The 20837-nt window shown below is 40.7% G+C and overlaps 1 protein-coding gene across 5 annotated transcripts in view; it reads left to right on the top strand.

Annotated features, from left to right (window-relative positions):
* ZMIZ1 (zinc finger, MIZ-type containing 1) overlaps window positions 1-20837 on the top strand; it is a 290102-nt gene that overhangs the window by 176037 nt on the left and 93228 nt on the right. The gene's annotated exons all lie outside the window — the stretch shown is intronic.

Below are 20837 nucleotides of genomic sequence, written 5' to 3'. Positions count from 1 at the left end.
ATTAGTTGTTGGCCTTGAATCATTAAGGGCCTGATAAGAATTTCCCCTGTAGGGTTACAAAGGACAACATGATACTTCTTACACAGAAACACACATATGGGAATTTCTGCCACGTTTCATAAATGAGCTGGGGCTGGTTGTGAGCTTTTAACTGTGCTCCCTGCCTGCCTAACACACTCCAGTTGCCCTGATGTACTGGCAAGGGACTAATCAGGGAGGTGCACTGCGAAAGATCGGATTTCTTCCACTTGGTAAAACTCACGCCATGGGGACTTAGGGGCTGCAAAGGAAATTAATACAGTTATCAACAATAACAGCAATAAGTTCAAAAAAGAAAAACAGGTAAGATGGCTAAATGTATCTAGAGTTGTGCTTTAATAGGTACTCAACATTTTGTTCATGTGTACGTTGTCTACTAATCATTATTTCCTTGTAATTGCCTGAGTCTAAAGCTTAAATTTAATCATCTTCCTTTAGATACCAGAAAATGATAAGTATTCATTTATATATTCAGGTGTTTGGTTTAAAATAAATAAATAAATAATTGCCTGCCTTCCTGATGACTTCTGCATCAGTTTCACCAATAGTGACTGAAAGCTGTTGCCTTTGGAGAAGTGCTCTGTTAACTCTGCAGGCTTCCTTTGATGGAGAATGGGTAACTTTGTAGCCGGTGTTATTCTGTATGATGGAATTTAGTTCAAGCCAGTTAGCAGCTGTATTCATAGTCTGGAGTAGCATGGTTTAGCAGGTGGCTTGTAAGCCAGAGCTTCAGTTTGACTTGGTTCTCTTTGCTGGCGAAGATAAAGTAAGGAGAGAGGGAGCAGGAGCAGTGAAGGAGAGACCGTTCCCTAATGAGAGAACTGGGCTTCTGTCAGTGGCAGAGCATCAGCTTTCCTCTGTTGGGTGTCTCCCACATTATCCTCCTCTCTCCTGCAGCAGCTCATCATCCTGCCACAGGTCAAGAGTATAACCTGTCAGAGCAGCTACTGCAACTGCTGAGGTCGTGTGCATGGAGTTAGAGGAAGGAAGCAGCCCATCATGCAAGCAGCTTTCTCATGAATATACTATAAATTGTCTTTTTTGCTGGATGTCATCTCAGCCAGCAAAGTAGAAGAAAAAATCAGGCCTGAATGGTGGAGTTTTTTGACCATCTTTTTTGTGGAGTATTCCTTGTCTGCATCCCATATGTCTCCCTAGGATGATGATTTAATTAATTTAAATCAGGATATTCCTTTACAAATTTTCTTAGGTTTTTTTCCAATCATATTTCTGTATTTTGCATACTGAAGAGGATTAAAGTGTCAAACTATATCTGAAACATTCATCATGATAACAGAAGGATCAAAGGTGAGGCACAGTTATTTTATCCTTAGAAGTTGTCCATAGAAGTTGTCCAAATGGACAACAGGTTACAGTAGGACCTGTAATAAAATCACCTAAGTGGGCAGATTTAGTTATGATAAGAGCATGCTACCAGAGGTGTTGTGTTACATCTGGGGCTTCACTGAAGACTTCTCTCTTTTCTTCACAGCCAGCTCTCTGGATTTCCATTCGCAGTTACTTTGGATGTTTCAGAGGGGTAGCGGGTGGCTGGCTGAGCCATCACGCTCTTGTTTGCATGAGAACTTCCAAATCTTTGTTTGGAAGCATCTCAAATGTAAATATTTGAGACTATAAAAAAACATCAGTTGAAGAGAGAAAACAGTCATTTGCTGATCATTTGAGGACCAGATCAATTTCCCACTTTTCATTCTTTTCCTTTTATCGTCCTTGTTTTTCTGGGGTTGCTGTTAAGGGACAGTTAAGAACGAGTGGTACGATGTGTCTTTTAGACTGACGTTGCAGAGAGCAGTAGGAGCATGAGGCATCCCGTGGACTCTAAGATACAATGCAAATCTCTTAAGTGCTAGTGGCACACAACCACCCAAAGTATATATGTATGCAGGGTCTGTGCAGTTTGAAGCGCTCCCGCTATCGGTAAATAGCTTTCTCATTCAAAAGGCTAATCGCACGTTCTTATTAGAGAAGCTGAAGTGGAGTGTCTCCAGAAAGCGTTGCTTTCTGACCTTCAAAGCTGTTACCTCCAGGGCAGAGTGAAGCAGGATATTTGCCTCACTATTGACTGTGACATTTCTGTCCTAAAAATAGATCACTACAATCCCCCTCTGGTTCAGACCTCCACCCTCTACGGGTATGTAATAGTCACTCAGGTCCTGATTTTCAGAGGTTTTGAGTAGCTGGATAGGCAGATGGAATGCTGAAGCCCCCAAATTGGGCAATAAGGTGAAAAAAGAGGAAGGAAAGTACCTCACTGTGTTGTCATTTGCCATAGTCCAGAAAATGTTTCCTGTGGAAATCTTTAGCTTAATCTGAGTGTGCTGAAATCAGAGATGATTAATCCACTTAGTGGATCCTTCAGCAATGGAAAGTGGCTGCACAAATCTATGTAAACCAGGGGACCTTTCCGATCTCCTCCATTTACATAGTTAAGAGTTATTATATTCTTAGCTACAAGCATATGAGTTTATTCTACACCATAACAAATGTCGTAGCTTAATAACACTTAGTATTTCAATAATATAAACCAGATATTTACTCATACTACTTAAATTCTTTGCCTGTCTTACAATCTAGACAAATTGTTGATTATATTTATATTTTTGTCTATATGCAAAAATGAAGCATTTTTATGAATGCATTCTATTTCCCGCTAGTTTTGATGACTGTAAAAGGCACTAAATGTGAATTTACGCTAGACTGGTTGAAAAATGTTAATGAAAATGAAAAATTTCATAACGCATTTTATTTATTTTCCAACCAACGCTGTTAGTCATGCAAGTCCATGCAGACAAATGTACCAGCCCTGTTTAGTTAGCCAAATCCACGCTGACCTTCATGTAGTTGAGTTGCTCCTTTGGTATTGGTATTAAATGATAACATATGGGAGTTACTGATCATGGGAATACCGAGAAGTAATCTTTACAGGAGAAAAACCCCTCTTTTTCAGTGGGACATTCGGCTTGGACAAGCCGACATGGTTAGAATAGAGATCAAGTTCCTCTCTCACTAAATCTGTTTGCCTGCCTACATCTTAGTCACATCACAGGCTAAATCATTTGAGGTCCTGATCAGTCTTTCAGTGTTTTCAAGAAGAGTTCATCGGCTTTTGATGTCGGGGAAGCCACATTTCCCTTCAGTGCCCTGGGAAAGAACTGGCATGCCATTGCAGCTCCGAGCGGCACAAAGAGCTGTGTCAGATCCCCTCAGAAGTGCTAAGAAGACACAGTGGGAAGCAGAAACCATAACAGCACAGTTCCTCGGGGAAGATGAAAACGGTCCGTGGGAACAGGCATTCGTACAGCTCAGGCAGGTAAATACAAGCACTTGTGTTGATCCAGCAGTCGCCTGCACGGAGGACATTTTCAGGTGAAGATCTGTTGGAATTAGCCGTGGGACTAACCTTTGCTGTTTGCTTGTCGTCTCAGAGAACTGTTTGCTCTTCTTTTGGGGATAGAGAGAAAGGAGGAGAAATCACTGTGTTACAGAAAAGATATGCTCATCATTTCAAACCCACCTACTGCTTCTACCCTACTGATCTTTTAGTACAAGGAAGTCATGGGAAGTCTGTAACTTTTTAGCTGAGGAAACACATTCTTCACATTAATAAGCAATTTCCCACAACAAATAGCAACAGGAACTTTGGGGTTCTTCCGTTGGAAAGAATGATACTAATTGTTTTGCCATAATAAAGTGGCTAATAGGAGCTCCATCCCCACATCCCCCTTTTTCCAGGTCAGTGTGGCACATTCCAATTTGTGTTTGCTTCAAGGCACAGGAGGAATCCCTCATGGAGGGGGAGGGTTGTTTCAGCACGCTCAAGCGCACAGGCAGTGAGCCTTTTGCTTTCTTCAAATACCCCAGTTTCAGAGTAGTTGGGAGGATTCTGGATTTCCCCCCACACGCTCCAAAAATGCAGCATTCTTTGTTTTTCCACTACAAATGAACTGAAACCCATAATCTCTGAACTGAGCAGAAGTGATTAAAATAGGGTGGAACAGATGGTTTAAAAGCTGCCAAAGACTGGATCTTTTGCTATTTTGTTTCTTGAAACAACTACATTCGTTCCTGAGTCAGCTTTGAGTGGGCCACCATAACTCAAAGGAGACAAGAGAGCATACTTGTTTCTCTGTCTTCAGCTGCTCATTAATAGCAATTAATTCATTTAAGTTTTGGGTTTTTTTAATTTTTTTAAAAAGATCTGTATGTCCTACAAATGGAGGTAACGCATCATTTTCTTGCAGGACAAAAATGGAAGTTTTCCACAAAGCTTTTAATAATATCTTTTTCTTAGAAATTTTGCTACTTGTGGCAAAAGGTTTGCTTACTTACAGGTTTGCTCCCTGGAGGGAAAGACCATGTTCCAGTTCCAGTACTTAGAGAATAAAGATACCACGGTACTTTGACGTGGTATGTGTTTTTGTTGCTCAGGATGTGAGAGTTTGGCAATCTACACACATTGATTTGTACAGAGAAGCTTCTAAACAATCTTGTAGTCCAAAGACCTCTCATAAAGCGCACTGATAAATGACTTCTAAAGAGGGTAGCAAAAGCCAAGCTGCATTTGTGTTTTCATTTAAATATGCTCTTAATTTTGTTTAGGTTTGTAGTTTTAAATAAGAATTTTAGAAATTTAGTTACTCTCTGATTTCTGTCGATGATGTTGTGTCTAAGCAAGGCAGTTTTGAAAAATGGCAGTCTCACCAAATGATTGCTGGAACTGAATCTCACGGCCATCTCCCCTCCTGTCCATGGGAACTGATCTGTTTGGCCGCCTCGTTTTCTGTTTTCCTCTCCCACTATGGCAACTACCTGAGCAGAAAAAGCTTAGTTGAATGTTCTTTCTTATCTGGGCTCTCCCGTGAAGTAAAGAACCTGGCTTCTGAAAAGTGTAACCAGAAATAGGGAGGCAGGATCGCTGGAACTGAATCTCACGGCCATCTCCCCTCCTGTCCATGGGAACTGATCTGTTTGGCCGCCTCGTTTTCTGTTCTCCTCTCCCACTAGAGCAACTACCTGAGCAGAAAAAGCTTAGTTGAATGTTCTTTCTTATCTGGGCTCTCCCGTGAAGTAAAGAACCTGGCTTCTGAAAGGGGTAACCAGAAATAGGGAGGCAGCCCAGTTGCTCAGGTCTGGGGGTACCAGCAGTGATGCTGTTGCAGGTTAGAGACTTGGATCCTGGAGAGACTGTCCCTGGCTCTTCTTGGTGGAAGGTGCTTGCTGTTGTATGTGCTGCAGGTGTATTCGCGAAACCTGAGCTATTGCAATACACCAGAGACCCGCTAGGACTGAGCAATGCTTCATCTTCTAAATATTTACTCTGTTTTGCTTTGTTTCCCTAAGGGATTGAAGGCATGATACTAAATTGGGTTTTATTCCCTTTTTTTTTTTTCTTTGGTAGAGACTTGGATTCTGGAGAGACTGGCCCCTGGCTCTTCTTGGTGGAAGGTACTTGCTGTTGTATGTGCTGCAGGTGTATTTGCAAAACCTGAGCTATTGCAATACACCAGAGACCCGCTAGGACTGAGCAATGCTTCATCTTCTAAATATTTACTCTGTTTTGCTTTGTTTCCCAAAGGGATTGAAGGCTTGATACTAAATTGGGGTTTATTCCCTATTTTTTTTTTCTTTGGGGGCTGCATTGTCTCTTGTTGGTCAATTTTTGGTTACTCAGTTAATGGACTTTAAATCTCCTAAAGTACCTATTTTTTTCTAAAGCAGAGGAAGGTAAATGAGGGGAGAGGAAGGATTTTGAAGGTTCTCTATTGAAACTTCTGGTTTTGTTTATTTTCTTAATTCTCCTAAATACGCAGTCTAGGAAGTGACATAATTGCATACACTTTTAATTTCCTCAGGGCTCTGTGTGGTCTTCATCCAGCTTCTCAGATGTTGGCTGCAGATGTTTGAAATCGCTTCCTCCCAATTAAACATCTGCTCTGAAGTGACAAAGTGTAAGACCACATATGTCTGAAAGGCCAATGTATGCACAAACAGTTTTTGTTAGTAGATATAATGGAAACTTTTTCCCTTGCCTTGGCTTTTAATGCACAGACGTGAGAAATTGCTCTGCTTATGGAACTCCATGGGGGAGACTGATTCCCAGTTTTGAGTACGCGTTTAAAAACGTGCTGCTGCTTCTTGATTTCGTGTATAAATCTTTTGGATGTTTCTTATTCAAGGATGTCACTTGCTCTACTCTCAAAAGGTTATTTGCTGTCCCATTGGGGATCCTTTCAGATCAAAAGTAACGATGTGAGCTTATCTGGTGACTATACTATTTAGTTTAAGGGAATATGAAAAAAATCTAATTTTTTTTTTTTAAAGCTTGGTGCAGTATTGCTGTTGAACCAAATGAGGATTCTCTTAGCTAGTCTCATCTTTTGATCACTCAATGCCTGTTGGTCTTTGCCCGGAATGGCAGCAAAGTAGATGTATGCAAGGGGAAAACTGATTATGACTAAATGGTAATAAGAGTAGTACAACTGGGAGAAGAATGGAGAAAATATTAGAAATTTTTTTTTTTGGTTGACAGAGGTAGAATATTGATGATGTATGGTTATCTTCAACTGTGGACAGTTGCAACATGAGCAAAAATTAGCCAACTTTCAAAAGTAATTTAGGTCTGCACAAATTAACCAGGCGATATCTGGTTTAAGTCCCTTACTTCTTGATCAAACTAGATTTCAGGGAGGCTGAATTCCAGATAAGGAATTTGGCAGCGTAGGCACGTGAGGTGACCTGTGACCAGCGCGCTCCTTTTGTCTCTGCTGCTGAGCAGCTGCTGATGGTAACAAGATAACCCAGGCCCCATCGCAACCCAAGCCGTAGCAAAAGGCCACTCAACCAAGTTACCTTGGTGGTTGTAGTCACATCCTTGATTATAATGATACGTCTTTTTAAAAGGAGAAAATAGATCACTGCTGGCCTTCTTAAATTTATAATGTTCACTTTTTAAACAAGTTACTAAAAGCTTTATTTTTTGCCTTAATGTGTTGGTTAGATAACTAAATATTTGTTACACCAATTGCTGGCTGTAGTCAAAGTACTGTCTGTCCTACGAGGGTAACCTCACCTGCCTCAGCCACCAAAGAAGAAAGTGCAGAACTTTCCAAAGGATCTAACGTATGGTTTTTCTGCTGCCCCGATGCAATGTTGCTTGGTGGTGAGGGTGTTACTGGTGCTCTCAGAAGATACCGCGTGAGATCAAGGCCAGTCGTGCTGCGAAACTCTCCACAACAGTCCTGTCTTTGAAGAACTTGTGACTGAAGTAGGCAGGACAGACAGAGGGTAAATGAAGGCAAGGGCTGGGAGGAGGAGGGGGAACTCAGTTAACCCTGTCAGAGAACTGGGAACCGCTGTCTTGAGTCTTTCCAACTGCCTGGATCATGCAGTTGTTTCTCTGCTACTGTCATTTTGGAGAGAGAGGATAGAGAATTGACAGTAGTTGTGAGGCTTCCTCCTGGATTTGACATCGTCACCTTAAAAGTGATGAACCTCCTGCGGAAATGAACGGTATTAACTCAATTACAAGAGCTTTTGGACTAATTGCCATTTACCACTGTGAGTTCTTGTCTGAAAGCAGTCGGAAACCCAATTTAACCAAACATCTCAGTTTAAGGATTGTATTTTTATCAGACCTGGTTCAGGGCAATGTGGTCAGTACCAGAAGGGAGCCGGCCTTGTCACAGGGAACCGAGGGCTGTGTCAGTGCCCAGCTCTGTGCCCTCAGATCAAGGTGACCCCCTCACCTCCTGCCCCGGGGATGTACCAACAGCCCTCCACGCTCCTCTAGTCCCTGAAGTGAGGATGGCAGACGAGCCGTGGATTTCCCATTATGCACTAGTATAATCGATTACATTAATGTGTTGAATTCCTCCCAAACAGGGCTCAAATGGCGACACAGTGACTTCTTTCCTTTTTCTCTTCTCTTTTTGCTGTCTTTGTAAATACAACCAGTTGTATTGGGGGTCGGGTACTGCTTTTCTTTCTTAAGTTTCTGGGCAAAAGTGCCTTCTTTTCTATGCCTGTTTTTTTTTTAATTTACAAACACAGAATGGAAAACATGCCAGGTTACCTGGGAGGGTTTAGTCTAATTTGCAGGAATTCCCAGTGTGGCTGCCCCCCCAAAAGCACGCTTCAATCTTGAAAGCTTTAGCTTGTCCTTCCCACACTGTGCCTCCTGGAAGGCAGCAGCACCCATGGCTGCTCCCCCTGCCTTGGTTGCTCCTTCCAAGGGCACCACTTGCTGCTCTGGCAGTTAAAGGCAAGAGTTAAAAGAAAGTATGGATTTTCCTTCAGATTTGCAGTCCATGTTTGAGCTTACTTGCTATCTTGCATTACAGTTGATTGACAGAGTCATCTTCAGTAACGTTAACCACAGTACACAAGTGTTTTCCTACACCTTTTCATACCTTTGCATTCCTTTGCCTGCAGGATGACGACCCTCGAAGAGCCTTGGTACTTCAATATCGGCTCTTTAATCTGATTTAATTATTTAGAGAATGTTTTCATGTTTTTGACAAAATCAGGTATCTCAGTCAATACTTTGTCTGAAAGTAACATAAATATTTTATGTTGAGTCATGTAAATCATGTTCCACATTTCAGTAGATTTAGGGTTATTACTTGCCTTCCTGTGGTGTTCTGGAGGGATTCACGCCTTTTGTTGTTGAGGTTTTTTTCCTTGCTGAATGCCCATAAATCATCCTTGCTGTAATATGAGACAATGTCAAAGTCTTAAGAATTTAGTTGCATTTTTAAAGCTAAAAGTTAACAAATAGCACGGATCATTTTGTTAATGATGATATTCTAGTCCTCTTGGGTCTCCGGGCAACAGAGTAACTCCAATGATTAGTTACAGGAATATTAATTACATTGGACTCATACTTCTTCAGCCTGGCTAATGTCTCCCTGTGCCAGTGGTAAAACTTAAGACAAAACAAAATGTTGATTTTATCAATGTTCTTTTTTTCTTTTTCTTTTTTTTTTTTCTTATCATAAACCGATGGGATTTGTATGCTTGGTCCCAGCCCATAGAAACTACTTGCATGGGCTTTCTTCTTTTAAGTAACTCCAAAGTTAAAGGAACTTCACTTTTTTTCCTAATTGATCTGTTACTTTAATTTGGAAACTGTATTCAGTAATGTAAATTAAGTTGCTACAGAAAAAAAACAAGAATATGTATGTGTATGTCAGAGTTTTTTTAAACTGAGATCAGGGGAGAGAGCACAGGTCAATAGAGGTGAATTGGGACAGAAGTGTGGTGTATAGTTTCCCCTGGAGGCCAATAAAAAAATTGAAGCAAGAGTCTGCCATCCTTTCTAAAATCTTTTCCATAGAGGAATTGCTATCAAAAAAGAGGAAAAATGAAGGTAAATCCCAGTTGCCTTCATGGAGAACCAGAGAAAAAGTCTGTTATGTGGAAAAAGAAAATTGAGCTGTGGACTTGAAATAGTTTGCTTATAGTGTACCAGGAGGTGGTTTGCAGTCAGTGGCATGTGTCTGGCGTGGGACTAGAAGCACAGAATTGATATATTGAGGGTTAGTGAGAAACTAGGATTCTCTCTCTCCCATCCTTCCCTTTCCACCGATGTGAAAAATAAGTGAGGAACCAACTTTGTATTTCCCTTCATCTTTCTCCCCCTTGCTCTCGGCAGTGTGAGAATATGTTCAAGCATATTAGAAGACATACAAGTCCTATCAACTTGCTGAGCAGTCATTTCTCTCTTCTAAATGATGAAGCTGTTGAGGAGCGGTATTGAAGGGTACTCATTAACTTTTCTGTTCCGATTTTGTAAAGCTGTCTTCCATTTCCCCCTCTCTGATTTTGATACAGGAGTGTATAACAGACTCCTCTGCTTCTGATCTGATCGAAGTGAGGAGAATTAGTTCACTGAACTTCCCTCCTTCAGCAGAGATAAGAGCTACCATTAAATCCCAGAAAGAGAGGCAGATTAGAGTTGTGATAGTACTAGAATATAAACCCTAATTTTGTCAGGTCTATAAGTATTAAAATTACAGGCCTTCACCCAGAAGAATGTCTTCAAAGAAGGTAATGGTGATTCAAAGCAAGAGAGAGGCAATTTGGAGAGGACATCCTATGCATGATGAAACAGAAAGAGTTTTGATGAGATCTGAGGCACTGTGGGATCTTTGTCATTCCTTCTTGGAAGCACCTACCTCATGAAGGTTTAATGTCTCTAATCCCTCATCACAGAAACTATCTTTAAGCATAAGGGAGATTCTTTTTCCATTGACATACATTTCCATAAATATGTCTACTGTTCCCTTTCCCAAAATAAAAAGAAATTTCACTTTTCTAACTTTTTCTCCTACTTTTCTTTAAAGCAATTTGCTTTGAATCTACTAATTTTTCTTTGCAGGTATGAAAGTATATTACATGTTTTTAGGGAAGATTTTGATGTGATTTATTTTAAAGACTGCACAGGGGTTTCCAGGCAGCAGTGCTCCATGCCAAGATAAGAGGCCTGCAGAGTAACACTAATTTGTATTAAGCCTCATTTAAATAACCTGCCAGCACTTTTTAATTTACAATGTTGATGAAAAAGGTGCAGTAGTCAGTAAATAGTTTGTAGAGCTGACAGTGGTTGTTTGGTCAGAAGTTAAGAGCTGTGGTGATACAGGCCACAATTCCCAAAGCAGACTAATGATCTCTGGTTCCTCAGGTCTTGGATGCTCAACTGGAACTATGTTAAAGATGCTTAACTTTAAACTGTAGGAGTTTTAGCACTTTGAGAAAATCAGATCAAATTATACTTTTTCAAGTCTAAGTATCCTAAATTTTAATTTCTTTTGAGTGTTTTCTCCATTTCTCATTTAAGTCGGTCTCTCTACGCCTGAACTTTCACTTCAGCTCTTGTAGGTAAAGGGTAGATGCCTCAGTATGTATTCTCTAAGTACTTTAAGAAATTAAAAGAAATTAAGTGATTAAAAATACAGTTGTCTAGTTTAGCTTCCAAAGAATATGTTCAGCTCTAATGTTCCCTTACCGGTGAATTTAAATATGGAACAAAAAGCAGAACAACATTTACAGCTTAAGGGAGCATGCAGAAGTCTTCTGCTTTTACTTCGAAGGTTTCATTAAAAATAGGTCACTATCAAACCTCCCATCCTAAAGCTTTTGTCTTGAAATGTTCAATTTTGGCTGTGGACAACCACCCACCAAGGTAATGTGTTGTATAGAGCGAACAGAAGACTAATGTGATGTATATTGATTAAAGAGAGGGCAGTTCCAGTCAGTCCCAGTGGAAGTGGAAGGATTCTTGACTTGATCAAGCTATTTCATAAGCATCTCTTATGAACAAGATTCTTTTCTGGTGCCTGTACATCACTAAAGCATTTTTGTGAAACTCTCCATGCAATGTTGCAGGGGAAATGTAAGAAATAGTGTTAAATACTCATGGATAGTTTCCAGGTTATGGAGTAACGTATATTTTCATAGCTATACTATTGCTGCATATTCTAACAGAATGTAAATTATTTAACAGATGGATGAAGTTATTAAAAAATCTTGAAGTGTGAACTTTAGTGTTTTTCTGTATTCAGATATAGGAGAAGTGTGTTTTGGGGGTGAGAGTGAAGGTTAAAGCCTCTAATAAGCTTCTCTGCTGTTTCATGAATGCAGAAAATCACTACATTGAAGATCAGGTCTTTTGTCAAAGTCCCTGTGTAGGATTGTTCCTTATGTTAGATTTCATATAGCTGTCCCATGGCATATTTTTAATCACATCAGGGAGTGGGGGTAATTTTCAGTAGTCATAATAAACATTATTTCATTTCAGAGAAAACACTGATAATACGTTACCTTCTAATTTTGTCTCCTGCATTGTCTAGGTATTGGAAACTATGCAGTAACTCCAGTTGTTGGAAATGCACTGCTCTTCTGTTTGGTCACTGGACTGAGAATTAAGGGCTATTTTAGATTATAGTCGGTTTCCTGCAAGGACATTGTCCATAGTGAAGTCCAGAAAAAGGCATTTTTAATTTTGCATTTATATGAAAAGGAGCAGGTCCTATGTGACAATTGGTGATTCTTCTCAATCAAATAGAAACTTGTACTGAGAGGAGTTTCTGAAGACAAGGAAAGCGGCTCAGTAGAGGTACAGCACAGTGCAGTAGACCTGAGACTGCGACAGCAAACCCAGCTCTGGATTCAGAAATGGGACAGTCAGTAGTGAGGTGTCCAAGCTAATTATCCCTGCCAAGAAGAAGGGTTTAGAGTCTCTGGTGTAATAGTATGATAATAGTCCTGTATGGCTTTGGGGACTGAAGTCAGTGTCACAGCACAGAGCAGCCTCGCTGCGTGGGAGTGTGTCAATGGCTCCTGGCTCTCTCTAGTTCACATCATTGCAAGGTGTAGGCTTGCTCTTAGTCTCAAAGTAGACTAGATCTATGCTAGAAATCCTATAGCAGAATAAGATGTTTTTATATACATGCCAGAAGCCCTCTTCTAGTGAGATCACATAATCAGTTGATTGTAAACTTAATTTCAAGGGGGAGTCAGTAAAGGCAATGGAAGACACAGCCTCTTGCCAGTATGAACTGTGCCTACACTTGGTAGGAGCTGTCAGGATAGCTGTCTGCTGTGGTTGTACTGCTAAATATTTCTCAGAGTAGAACTAAAAGACTTTCAGTCTTACTCAAATACATATACTGCTTTAAACAGAAATAGGCAGAATTAAGGTGGTAAAAAGAAAAACCCAAAATCTGAGTGTAGCTTTTTGGTAGGCATATGCTAGATGCTTATTGATCTCAAATTGAGGAATACTTTTGAGTTGTGTGGTAATAATATGTTTTGGTGACTTCAGGTTCTACTCTTCTCAGCTTCTTTAACCCAGAAGGTGTGATGCTTTAAAATGAATCAGAGTTTAAGAAGGATTAAAAGCTCTTCATGAATCCCTCTGTATCTATATATAGATCTATGGCTATCTATAGTACATGCCCTTGTATTTTGTTCTGAGCTATTGTATTTTCATGGTTTTATTTGAGAATTGTGCTATCTATGTAAGGAAGGTGCTTCTTCCAAGTAATAGGTGGTGAAGGGTTAAAAATCTGAGGTCCTATTAATGTAGGGAAATGCTGACACAAGTTCTTCGGTCCTTTTCCTGACAGAACACCCATCTTTAATTTGCTTGTCTCTTTACCCATATAACATTGTACATCTGTCCTTGAAAACAGCTCTTGCAGCATGAGCGTAGCCAGTGGAGTCAATTTAGCAAAGGTTGCTGTCTGTGTCCTAGCAATGCAGGCAGACAGCCTGGAGCTATGACTTATAATCAGCTAAACAGGTATATGAATAATTACTAAAGATAGAAGCCTGTGTTAATTGCTGTTTTTAATCTTGTTCACATAAATTGTTACAGAATTATTTTCTCCCCCCAGCAACAACATGTCAAGATGAGTATTTTTCTCAGATTCTAAGTAATCTAGTGGATTTTGGAACACTTTTAGATTTAAGAAGATCCCTGCTAATATTTAAGCACGCACATGCTCCCTGAGAGTCCTTTATATATCCACTTTAAAACTTTGTTCCACTGCCAACACGGTGGAAGGAAACATGGCACTGAAAAAGCATGAGGCCTGAAGTATTTGGAGTTGACTGAGACCAGAGTTTGCCAGTTTCTGAAAACAAAAACTGATACTAAGCTGTTGTTGCTCTTAAAAGTATTGTCTACCAAAATATTTGATGAATCTGAGCTGAACTACTTTCTTTTCAGACTATTTCCTTTCTTCTGCATTCACTGTGCATTTGATTATCAAAACAGGCAAAACTATAAAGGTTTAGAACCCCCTGGTTGTATCTTCTTGTTGCTGATGCAGTAATCCTCCACAGGATGTGGGAAAAGTTAAGGGGTGCTCTTAGAGATTGATTAGTGTATGGGGGGAAGAGTGACAGTGACTGCATTTGGTCTTCACCAAGAACATTTTGCCTTATTAGGCTACTTTGCAAGCTAAACTGTACTTTATCTCACAGTCCACTAAAAATAACTCTATGGCTTTCTGGCAGATTGATATAAAAAGTGTATGATGATGCTACATGGATTTGTTTAAATACAAAGCTAGAAGCATGAGCTGGCCTCCGAATGATGAATGTCTTTGTATTCCAGAATGGAAGCTTTCCAAGACAGTGATGCATAGCCACTGATTTGTAGCTTTTAATTTGTAACTTTGGACTTTTATCTGTTTGTTTATTTATAGAAATTCTTCTGTGTTAGATATGGCATCATTAAACGTCTATGTGGACTTTTGATGGTTTTCTAGACTGCAGTTGTCTTGGAGAAAGTGACATTCAGTGTTGTTTTCATAGATTATTTTTTTTTAATTAAAAAAAAATACACTGCATCTCAACTTTCTCATTTGAATGCTCTCACAGTTCACTCATAGCACAGAGAAAGGGCTCTGTCATTAACTTATGTGTAGTGTAAATACTGTGGCTAATGAAGGACATACCTTCTCTTTACATCTTCTCTTATTCCATTTATGTCCCATTCAGGATGTTTGTATCACATACTCCTTCTCACTATGGATACCTTCCATGCTTTAGTGGATTGCTTTGGTTTTTAAAAAGTAATAATTAAAAAAAGAATATAAGCAAATAGCCTGGGTTTCCTCTCAAACCAATTTTTTTTTTTTTAATTAGGGGTAGCTCAGTAAAATGGGGCCAACAGGATTATGCAGAGGGAAGGATGACTCTGAGAAAGCACGAGAAGCCCTGCTCACAGCCCCGCTTCCAGGGGCTGGAATGAGGAGAAGTATCAATTGGAGGTGGACACATGTATATCCTAGAAGGAAAAATTAAAGAAAAATAGTCACTAGGATTGAGTGTTTTCACGGAGGGCTTATTCTTTTGAGATCTTAATGAGGAATATTCATACAATTTATATTTCTGGAAAATATTGCTATGTCATAACAGCATAACCTGGATTTGCACTGCCAAGAGAAGTCCAGAAGCCCTAGGAGGGCTTCTGCTTTCCAAGCTTCAGTTTCATTTACTCTTTCACATCCCTTTAGTCCTACGTGGCCTTACAAGCTGCTGTTCTGATATCTCTCTGTCTTCTTTCAAGACCTGTTATGTCTGCTGTCTTCAGAGCTGCCTCCTTATCCCCTTGAACAGTTAAGCAGGGAGAGGAAGCTTAGCTGTAATTAACCCACAGCTTGCCAAAGGTGGGGTGGAGCTTCAGCTAGGAATAGCTACACACTCAATAAAAACAAATACTTTGAGAATATCATCTTGAGCATCTCAAAAAGCAGCAGAAAAATACGTTTTATTAAAGTACATAGTAAAACTTTCTTAGAGAGGTAGGCTAATCCTCATTGCATTTGGAAGTCTTGCTTCATGTATAACAAAGGTTTTAATCCTTTGCAGAACATACGAACGCGGAAAGATTAGTTTGAAATCTAAAGAAACAATTGATCAGCTAGTCCCCCAAAGCAGCAGCAGGCTAATAATGTCTAAACTAGACGAGGAAAATTGAGTAGTTCGCAAGGCATAGCATAAAAATCTGTTTCATTAAAACTTAGTGAAAAATATGGATGGTTTAGAAAACCACTTGATTGTGCTGAAAAATTTTATTTGGTATGGAAAGGGCTTCAGTTACTTTCTATTTCTGTCTGATTTGCTAGAAGAGATGTCATGAACTCTAGCCCAGGTGCCAAACGAGGCACTGAAAGAGGAGACGTGCACTGGAGACGTTTGTGCCATGCTCCAGTTTAGTTTACCAAGGAGTCTTAATAGAACCATCTAAATCCTAAGACACCTCTAAAATTTGGAAAACCCATAAAGCTTCCCTGTCACAAAAAGCAGTTTTCAAAACATTCATTTGTATTTGTAGCAAAACAGATACAGCAAAAGAAGGGCAGAGCATCACAGGTGGGGTATGTTCAGTCTGTCTTCAGGATTGCCTGACGGCCAAGCAGGTGTGGAGGGGGCAGCAGGAGTAGCTCCGGTGCTGGTGAAATAGTGCTGGAGACAACTCTGAACCGATGCCGTCATTGTAGAGTGATTTTTAGTTCTGTAAAGCCTTTCTTCTGGCTGTCACCCTACATTACTGATGTGATTTTTCCTTACTGTATTCATTCTGTATCTCTGCACGGTTTGGTTACTTCTGCTTCTCGGTTTTCTGTAAAAGTATAGCTATAAAGATACAAAAACGATGAATATGGCTTCACTCTGTGATTCTGGGGGGGGGTGTGTGGTGTTCCCATATTTCATTGTAATTTTACAGATCTTTTTGTTTTCCTGCACATGGTAAAGACATTTAATCAAAAGAAGGAAGGAAGGAAGGAAATAGAGATTAGAAAATTGCAACATTGCATCTTATTAGATGGATTTAAGGTAGACCTCCTTTTCCAAAGGTTATGGCAGTTGACAGAGGTGTTTTTCACTGCGGTGCCTACAGGTCTGTCTGAGCCTCTGCATAGCTTAGAAAGAACAATTTTTCATAATGGGGTAACATGAAAACGAGAATTTCTATGGTCTTGAAAGTTAAATAGGTGTAGTCTCTTTCAGAAGATTTTGCGTGTTTCGGTCCAATTGTTGTGTGCATGCAAAGCAGCATGTGGTGTTTCCAGGTGCATAGTCCAGATCAGAGGGTCCATCAAAACATGTAGCTACCAAGGGCACATGCAAACAGTGGTCACGGGCAGCAGGAGAAAGGGAAATGCTGTGTTATGTTTTGTAACTTCGCTACCTTTGTTTTGTAAAGCTTGACAAAGAAGGGGACTGAAGGGTAAGTACTTTAGTCATAGTAATCTTTGATTTAAACAAGACAGGACTAAACCACATAAAAGAGTCTTTTTTACTTTGCTTTTTATGCTGAGTTTTCCTTTCACACCTCTCTCTGGATGGAGTTGGTTTGATCCTGGAAAAGTGGGTTATGCATGAAAGACACTTGATGCAGAGTCAAAGGATTTATTATTTTTTTTCCAAGTACATGCTTGGTTTCTGACTGGGACACAGCCCTGTGCTTTGTAACAGCTTCAACTGACTCAGCCTACTGTGAAACATTAGGAGAAATTCACAAGTCCACTGATCCATGTGTTCTGTGTATTTCAACTATGTAGTTGTAAGCCTTCTAAAGAGTTTTTTGAATCCTTTGAATCAATAGTGAAGTATATACATATCCAGGGAACTAATTCTTGGGCAAATAATCTGCTCTAGACAAATGTTGTAAGGAACTACCCTGCTGTGTTCAGCAGTGCAGCAAAACTCTGATGAATAAAGATTGGTCCCCAAGATAAACATTTAAATCTTTGGTCATAGAAAATTTGCATTGCTAAAGGGCTATATTGTGACTCGGTGGGCAATAACTGGTATTACAGCTGCTTGAAGAGAATTTCCTTACCCCTTTTGTTTTCTTTCTCTAAACAACTTTTCTGTTCTTTCCTCTGTGCACCTCTCAATGAAATTAGAGTGGAACATTATGATGTCCCCCCTTGTACAGTCTGCTTGACGCTGAAGCATCCAAATGGGGGATTTGATCTCCACCCCTTCTCAGCCTTCCCTTCTTTTCCTCTTGGCAGTCTGTGTCTTTATTACAGGTGTTAATTTGCTTCATTTTTTGCAATATCACCAAAGAGGAACAAGGAGAGAGAGAGAAGCAAGAATTATACCCAAAGTTGACCGCACTTGAACTAGTTGAAGATAAGTGTTGTGACATTTATGTTGAGCAACCAAAGGCACCCAAACATACAAATCTGTCCACACCATTCTCTTGCTCACCGTAAGAATTGGTGTTCTATGGGCATGCAGGTCTGTTGCACTATCATGTCTTAAGGATGGACTTCTGACTTTTAAAAAATACGTTCTTGAAGAGAGAAGTCTCTTGGCATGGAGAGCAAAGGTCCATGTGCATCTGCCAGTGGTGATTTATTTCTGTGCCAAGTGGTGACTGACAGGGTTGAGATTTGGGAGGATTCTGATCAGTAATACTGCTTGGCATTGACCACGTATATTAAATGGACAAATGCTGCCTCCTGTTTCAAGGTGAATGGGGCTTCTTTGAAAATCTTTCAACTCTTCTCTATAATCAGCTAGAGGTGGCCCAAATAAGTGTCTCCTCTTTCCCCCCTGTAGGACCGAACGATGCCCTGAGCCCGTCTCCCCTCCCCTGTGGGGCTGAGCCTCTCACTGGCCCCACAGGAGAGTGGCAGCTCAGGATGCAAGTAGCCAGGCCCACCATCGACAGCAGGATCCCTGGGGCCTCAACAGAGCCACACAAAGTGTGGCCAAAGGCTGCTCTCCCACCCCTGCATTTAAAAGGTGCTTCCCCAGTATGGACCTGCTTCTCCCAGTAGTAGATGTCTCCAGTGAGTCTTGTTAATAGTTATCGCTGCCTGAGATAACCTTCCCTGTGATGTAATTTGACATACTGCTGTCAGTGGGGCTTAAACATAGTAATCTTTAAAAATGATTGGGAATTTGCCCTAGAGAAAAAACTGTTATGATTAATTTCTACAAATGATAAACCACTCCTCCTTCAAAATACTGCATGCTATGAAGTGTGATTTAATCCATTTAACTACAGAGGCTGATGCTTCTGACAACTGTGACTCAAATGTCATCACAGAAAGTGATATTTCAAGTGGCAGGGTGGGATTAGAAACCTGCTGAAGATTTGTCAAAGGAGAAGTAAGTACATAATTTTTAGATAAGTGATTTGTCTACTCTAAACCACTTCCGCTGAAAAGACAGGCAGCTTAAAAGAGAAACTTACGCTGTTACACTAGAAAGAGCATTTAATTGCAGAGGGGGGAAAAAAGGCAATCCTCTTACTTATGATGGTAGTTAGAGAGAAAACATAGGATACTGGGGAATATGAGTTTTCTGTACGGAAATAATAACATAATTTTTTCCCCCAGAAAGTAAGATTTCACTGAGGCTTGTATGAGGAAGGATGACAGTCTCGATATTCAGGACCTCTCAACTACTTGATATGTTCTTCTTGTTGTTGCTTTGTGTTTTTTTGAAATGTGAAGTAACACCATGATAGCTTACAAACTTTGTGATGATTTTGTAAACACAGTAAAACCTGAAACAAGCACAGAAATGTACATTCTGTGTCTCTAGAATTCATGTGGAGTTGTAGTCAATTATAGATTTAATTCATATCCACCAGTCTGCAGCCAGTGCAGGGAGTTTGGTCCTTGTTTGGGACTATCAACATACTTCTCTCACTGCTTTGCCAGTGCTCTAAAACTCGTGTTTGCTGTTATCTATTCTGCCAGCCTACCTTTGTAATTTACAGCTTCGCCTGCCCAGGGAGGTGGTGGAGTTGCCATCCCTGGAGGTATTTAAGAAAGTGTAGACGTGGCACTTCAGGGCATGCTCTACTGCCCGAGATTGTTGGGTTTTGTCTGTCTGTGGGTGAGTGTGGTGTAGGTGTGTGGTTTTGTTTGTTTGTTTGTTGCTTTGTTTTGATTTTGGTTTTTTTTGTTTGTGTTTTGTGGTTGGACTTGATGATCTCAAAGGTCCCTTCCAACCATGAATATTCTGTGATTCTTAAAGCATCTGTCCACTCTAAAAGGCAATAAAAGCAGTTACGTGAGGTTCTGTACTTCTCCTTTACGTGACTGAATCTCAAATTTGATCAACCGCAATGGAAACTATGTTGTGTGTCAGAGTTTGTTCCAGCAGCCTGATGGGTCCACCTCCATCTCTGATGACCCAGCTGAAGGCTTGCCCCTGCTGTGGGGAGTATCCCCTATGGATACCAGCCCGGCATTGTGTTGTGTGCCACCTGTAGCAGTTGCACTGTGAAGAAGTCTTCCTTCGGTCAGGCTTGTGCAGCTCTGAGATTGCAGAAGCATTAGGGAGGGTTTGGTTCACAGCGCTGCCGGGTCTGATGGCTGAGGAGAGACAGCAATAACCCTGTCTGACAGGCTGACCTTGAGCTCCTACGGCGGGAGCGGGAGTCGGACTAAAAGCACACCTACCTTTTACTCGTTTGAAATGGATTCCCTGAGTTAAAAAAAAAAAAAAAAAAAGAACATGAAATCTGACAATGCTTTTTTGTGGAATCATTTTTCGGAGAAGAGCTGCTCTTTGATATCTGTGATAGTTTGCTGCTCCGATCTGTCATGTTGCAGGCTCTCTCTGCTGAGGTGTTTGAGAAGCGCTTAAGTGACTGTAAGAACGCCGAGGAAAGCTGAGGCCATTTTTTATTTTATTTTTTTTTTCCCGAGAAGCGCTTAAGTGACTGTAAGAACGCCGAGGAAAGCTGAGGCCATTTTTTTATTATTATTTTATTTTTTTTTTTCCTTTTTGGCAGAAAGGAAATTTTGCTGGGATTTTTTTTTTCCGATTTTTTTTTTTTTTAAGGTTTACGTCCTTCTGGGTTTTTTTTGTTATTGTCGTTGCCGTTTGTATTTGGCTGGGTGTTTGGCTGGACCCCGGGGCCGGCTGCCCTACCGGGGGGGCCGGGGGCGCCTTTCGGAGGTGGCGGCGGCCTTTGCGCAGGTTGTGCCGGGGAAGGAAGCGGCTCCTGGCAGGGCCGGGCGGTGCTGGGCTGCCCGCAGCTCAAACTGCCACTTTTCCCTCCCAGAGGGAGCAAAAGAAAAAAAAAATATGTCACATTAGCTTCCTGCTTGGTTTGGGGTTGTGTTTTGGTTTGGTGTTTTTTGTGGTTTTTTTTTCTTTGACGCTGTCAAAGGGCCGCACCGTGCGATTCGGGAAACTTGTTTAAAACTCTCGGGTGGGCAGCGCCGGAGGCGGCCGGGCGTGGGAGAAGGGGGATGCTCTCGCAGGGAGCCACGGGCAGAGGG

The sequence above is a fragment of the Calidris pugnax genome, unplaced genomic scaffold, assembly GCF_001431845.1.
Source record: "Calidris pugnax isolate Ruff unplaced genomic scaffold, ASM143184v1 scaffold196, whole genome shotgun sequence".
Classification (NCBI taxonomy): Eukaryota; Metazoa; Chordata; class Aves; order Charadriiformes; family Scolopacidae; genus Calidris; species Calidris pugnax.
The sequence above is the reverse complement of the archived record's forward strand: the minus strand, read 5'-3'. Positions and strand labels throughout refer to the sequence as shown.